At 45.0% G+C, this 6000-nt stretch overlaps 1 protein-coding gene across 3 annotated transcripts in view; it reads left to right on the top strand.

Annotated features, from left to right (window-relative positions):
- The first annotated feature begins 1259 nt into the window (after positions 1-1259).
- Positions 1260-6000, top strand: part of LOC139122751 (A disintegrin and metalloproteinase with thrombospondin motifs 3-like) — a 50942-nt gene continuing 46201 nt past the window's right edge. The window contains exon 1 of one of the 3 annotated variants that reach the window (XM_070688436.1): positions 1260-1757. The gene's annotated coding sequence lies outside the window, so the exon portion shown is untranslated. Of the gene's footprint in view, positions 1758-3056; positions 3514-6000 lie in introns of those variants that run through there. The other 2 variants (XM_070688437.1, XM_070688435.1) reach the window with 2 other exon arrangements.

Here is a 6000-nt window from a genome sequence, read left to right as displayed (position 1 = left end):
CATAATCCATCCACGGTGTCCAATCATTTTCCCCTTACAGACAGGAGATGCACAGGTTAAACCTTTTCAGCACTCTGATGTTAAGGCCCCTCTCCCGGACTCGATTTTGGGCGATTTGGGTTTTATTTTTAAAATCGCCTGAATTGATAGTCGCGCGATTCCTTCATCCGGTCACCGAGGTCAGGGATTTAGGTTTCGGCATAATTAGTCCGCACTTTGAAAGTTTTGGAGGGGCATCGCTATGGCGCTTGCAGAAACACTAAAATACAAGGCGGTGATTGTTCGGTGGCTCGAAAAGACATCGAATGTTCAAATCTGCCCGAACAATTGGGGTTTCCGAAAGAATAGACGTTGGGTGGCCACGTTACATTGAGAGTTACAGCGCGGGCCTGTTCGCTTGTGAAGACACCCTCACACGTATTCAGTGAAAGCCGTCCCCCTTTTCTATTGACTTGTTCGGGCCTCTTTATGCCAGCCTTAATTGGCGCAACGGAGATAGCACATACAAAAGCTGCGGGCAGGATATGGAGGGATCTGCAGCAAGGGTGAGAGAGACCATATCTCGATTGAGTAAGACATGGAGTGTGAATTTCCCACGGCACCCCCCCCTCCTCCCAATCAACGACTTGAAATCATCATCATTGAAAGCAGTATGACGTGTACAATGTAAAAAAACTCGTCAACCTTTCGAATGTTTGTTGACACCTTCGCGCCCTTTTTTCCCTTTCTTTTTAATGATGAATTCCGACAATAGCGGAGGACGTCACTCGATCCAGTATTTCCAAACCCTGGAAACTGTAAAATCTGTATTACACCGGTCAAGAATAGGAGCCTCGGGCAAGAAGGGGAGAAAAAACACAGGTCGTTTAATGAATAAACATTTACCCCTATTGACTTCACTTAGACAAAGCGAAGAATCGACTACAAATCGAGCACTTTGGGAAAAAGATGTGCACACTGGCGAAGATATTCGTATTTTGTAAACAACTCACAAAGTCTGAGCGTACTGCAAATGATGTAAGTCACGTGATTGATCTAAAATCGAAGAAATCTTTACAAAACGAAGTTCTAGTAAGCCGGTACATCAAAATGGCACAAAATGTTGTCCAATTAGCTTAGCGTCATCCCTCGACCTGTTAATAATGTTTGTTTTCTATTTCATACGACTGATTATGTTGTTGTTAAGAATTGGCTTCGGCTCATACTTTGTTTGCTGGGGGTTTCGCCGTCCACGCTGTGTGCCAGTGCACTGTAGTGTTGACCTGCGAGACCCGCCTTACTGTGTACTAACTGGGTCAACGTTATAACGTCACCGCTTCTCCGACGGTTTACGAGAAACCTCCCATCTTTCAAGCGAAGCCCGGCGGAATTGACTTACTCAATGGCGTCAACTGGGGCTCAATTTACAAACACCGAAGCCATCTCGCCCCGGCCTGCCCTCCCGCACTCTTGCCGTCATTTGGTGCCGCACTTCCCGACATATGTGAGTTCGCTCATCGGGAGATAAAAAATTATAATTCGACCGCAACTGCTCAACGTCATTTCGCCGGTGGCTACTTATACCTACTACGCCTCCTACGAAACGGACGGATACATTATAAGTTACATAGCTCGTCTATAAATATGGGCCACAGAGTATTGCAGCCATTACACGCACTACGTGTGGACTGAAAAGCTTCTTTAAAAAAGGCTTGGATGGTACAAGTACACAAGCTTGTTTCAACCGATCACTGTTGAGGACTGGTCACTTATTCTAGGTGAGTAGAAAATGTTTTGGTTGAATACGATCCGACGGACGTGGTACACATACTGCCTGAGTTGTAAGTATAGCCCGGGTGAAGGCCATACCTCTATACCATAACACAAGCCAGCTACCGCCCTTCCGTTTGCAGTTAGGGCCGAACGTCTGTCAGTAATATTATCTCTACATGATGCGGTTAGTTTTGACACCCTGCGTACCTAATATTCATTTTTTCACTCTTTAGGTGATATTTTCGGTTCGGTTTACGGCCAGTGCCGGGAACACAACCGTCAACATAGAACACGTTTGCACACGTACGCGTTCTTTGTTTCTTCATGGACGCTACAAATTACTTGAACGTTTCTTGCTCTACTTTAAAGCGTCCGATCCAAGGCTGTGTGTACTTCGTTTATTCTTATGTCAGTTCAAATTAAATGTTGATAATGGCAGTGCGTGCAGATCGCCTAATTTGCTTGTTTTGAATTGGTAGTTCTTTTTTTTTTATTGATCGGGCCGATGGATGCAGAGTAATGTCTTTGTTCGACCCACCGCGTTTGCTATGGGTTCTAAAAATATTGGAGGCAATAAACAAGGCAAAGAAAAGTTTATGTAGCGCCGACTGACAACGGCGCGTTATAATCGTGGGTGACCTCCTCTGGCAGTCGACGCTTTTCAATCATTGAAAAATATTTGCATTTGCCCAGCACTTCGACGACGGTGCGAACTGCCCTGGCGGGGGAATTCTAAAAGAAAACTGTTAACCGCTCGGCTTTGAACCCGGGTACTTTCGGCCTTTTCCTGCCTTGATTTGCGATAGATAATTCAATTTCATCTACGATGATTTTTCATCCGGACTCCTGCTAGCGAGCCGGGATAAATACATGAATGGGAGAAAGAATATTGTGAGCACGTATAGAGAGTACGACAATGTTAAACTAAGTATTTTTGTGGGATGGCCTAACATCGCTGTACTTATTGCTTGGTTTTGGCGAGTCTCCAGGTATGAGGTAAGGGTTTGCGGGATAAAAGGTAGCCATCGCTTTGTTCATGCAAGAGCGCTGGTTCCAAGGCCCGTGCATGGGGGTTTTAGCTGGCTGGCCGAGCGTTCCATCCTGTAGGGGAGCGATGACAGATATCGGAAAACACAATCTCATGTCAGACCCAGACACTTCGGTATCAGTTTATCAGTCAGCCTTCACCAGTGCCACGCTTTATGCACACCTGTTGCCGACAACAAGATTTCAAACACCGTAGACGTCCCGCGTGAGTCGCCAGCCAATCAGGGGCAGCACCTCATTACAATATGTTAATCAGCGGGGCATATCCCGCAGAGTGTACAGCACTGTTGGTTCTAACGTGAGCCGCTGAATATGTTGTTGCCGAGCCTGTATCACCGGAAGGCAGACTTATCTCATACCTCAGATATGCGATAAATCGACCGAGAAAGCGGCCGCGTAGAGTTTAAAGCATATCGGAGTTACGCCCAAGCTGAAGCGGCCGCGATTTTTCTAATCGTCGTCTGCAGTGGCAGTACCGCGAACGTGCAAGAAGACACACGGATTTACAGATTTCTATGCGCCTAAAGATTAACCGATCCCGACGGATGGTGCGGAAGATTCTTGTGAAAAAGCCGGATGTTTGATCAGTGTCTGAGAAAAAGCTAAGGTTCAAGGTAAAAAAGTTACCAGGCAACCATCCATGTCTTCAAAGGAAAGGGCACCCCGAACAGGTGACATCTGAAAGCTTAGTTACAATCGATCGGAAGTTTCTAAGTAAGTATTTTCTTTTCCGTCGGGGCGAAGAGTCTGGCCCGCCTTGCTCTTGTAACGGTATATGGTTGGCATCTTGTTCACATGGTCTCCAAGCTACTGTTTCTGTTTGTACAAGGCAGATGTGAAATATGGGTGTGGCCGACGTAGAAGCTTGTACAAATATAAGCTGCTAACACTGCGCTGATGAAGAAAGCGTATCTGGTTAAAATCTGTGGTTTGCTCTTGAAGTCACTGACAGGGGAAGTTTGCCTATCTTCGAACAGAGAAGGGCTTTCACTTGGGGTCAATGAGTTAAGTGATTTTGAAGAAGTCCGGCTGTGAATCTTATTGCTGTTGTTAGATGGTTACACTCATCTATCATAGCATAGACCCAAGAAAAAAGTGTTTTATTGAGTCTATAATAATTAATCCCTATTTAGTAATTAATTGGTTGTCGATGTAGAGTTCGCCATGACCATGAACTATGTAAAGAACCAATCTCTTAAACCAATGTCAAGTAGCCGTAAATTCGGGAGAAATTTCTTAAATCGCTGGTCTTAGCAATTCTTTTAGTTTGTGTTTGCATATGTCACCTGTACTCGCGCTTTTCTTCAGTGAGACTCGTGCCAAGAACTGCCTACCCGACCCTGATAAGTGCGCTTGACTTTGCGCGATGAACTTCGAAACGGGTAGTCTTCAGTGAACTTGAGGTCATGGGAAAGTCAACTTGTTTTTTCGAGTAGTACGACTATATTTTTTTTTTGTAAACAGGATTTCGAAAACTGCCGAAAGGAGTGGTAACAAGGACTACTAATAAATCTTCGATCGACAATTTTCAAGCCCTTTTTGTAGCTCGAAGTTCAAGTTCGACCGCCTATCGTTGTATGCACGATCTGAGTCCTAGTACACTGTTTGCTTTACATACAGGTGTGATGCTATTGAGCTTGATGTAATCCATCGTCATTTTAAGGTCAAACTCATGAAAAGGGCGAAACGTGAATACGACGTGTACAAAACAACCTTCGTTTCTGTGAAGTCACCTGCAAGTTTCGATGTCATAACATCTATTGTGTGTATCAAATCCGAATCATTTTCTTGCAACTGGTCGTAATATATATGCTTCATATTGAGCAGCGAATCCCACCGTGCAAATTTATCTATTAGCCCTGTACACGGTGTGCGAAGATGGGTCCTTTGTAGCGAAAGCCAGCTGCGGTGCAGGATGCTTGCATCTTGTCGAGTTGCCTCCAATCAAAACAACGTCTGCACCCCATTTGTCGCCTTGCAGCTCATTGTCGACATTCTTAGCATTTCTACCTTGACCCTTGGGGGGACTTGTTGTCCGCTGTGTTTCGCCAACATCGTTCGGTCCCTATCCGAAAAGCAGACACTCGGTATTTAGGGCCCGCCTTCGTCATTTTCCAAAGCAGGTTGATACAGCCCGGGAAAACTTCGAGTGTCAAAGGTCAACACAAGCCTGGCAAGTACACTGCGCAAAAAGTCAGTGCAATTCTCTCTGGTAAAATTACACAAGGAGTTTCCCGACCGACTTCTAATTTTCATTCTTTGCACAATGAAAACGCTTCCCTGCCAACAAGAGCAATCAAACTAGCTCCTAAATTATCAACAAAGCTATAAACCCTGAACTTTATGCAAAAAAAAGTTGTTTTTTACAATAATTTATTGCTCCTTGTGTATACCCCTGTTCTGCATACGCTGGTAAAATTTACGACAAGTTAGGTTCTTTCACAAGAGGCCTTTCTTCGCAACAGTCTTATTTCAAGGTAACTTTTGAACCCTGTACGTCGGAATTGGAATAGTCCTACCAAATACAATTTACTGAACTCTATCGGCGACGGTGAGTACTAGCTCGGGATGACGCAGACGAGGGGATCTATGCTATTCGGTATCAACCCGACACTCGTAATTGGGTCAGTTCAGATAGTTCTTAATCTAATTATTTCAACTGTGGGCACACCAGGAGTCTCTTCCCACTGTTGCAGCGTGATTTATAGAAATTTACCCCGGAGGAAGTCACCCCCTCGCTGAGAAAGAAAACACCATAGCTCGTTTATCTTATTTACGTAACCCCATTGATGTTGTAGAAGGGGTCACCATCTCCCCCCCCCCTCCTACCCGTGTCTGATCACACACGACCTCAGATGCTCTGATGTGATGAGTAACGCTACAGAAGTCAAGATCATCTTCAACTATGCAATGATGCTTGAGCTTCTTGAAGGATACAATGCCAATGAGGTTAGTGGTCCACTCGTGTGTGAAGAGGGCATACAACAGAGGCTTGCTGTTTTCGTTGCATTTTACACCCAGCATAAACATGTGAAGGCACACCATATGGCAGTCTTTAGAGCCCTTGAAAAAAGACACTATAACTTCTGGGCTTGTAAAAAGCCTGTCCCGAGTGACTGGACACCGGCCCGCACATTGTGTCACAAAAAGCAGCATTGTTACGGTTTAGTCGCGCTACAGCGTATCGACCCCCAGGAGAAA

This window comes from Ptychodera flava, chromosome 22 (assembly GCF_041260155.1).
Source record: "Ptychodera flava strain L36383 chromosome 22, AS_Pfla_20210202, whole genome shotgun sequence".
Lineage (NCBI taxonomy): Eukaryota > Metazoa > Hemichordata > Enteropneusta > Ptychoderidae > Ptychodera > Ptychodera flava.
Note: the sequence above shows the minus strand (reverse complement) of the source record. Positions and strands in the feature narration are given on the sequence as shown.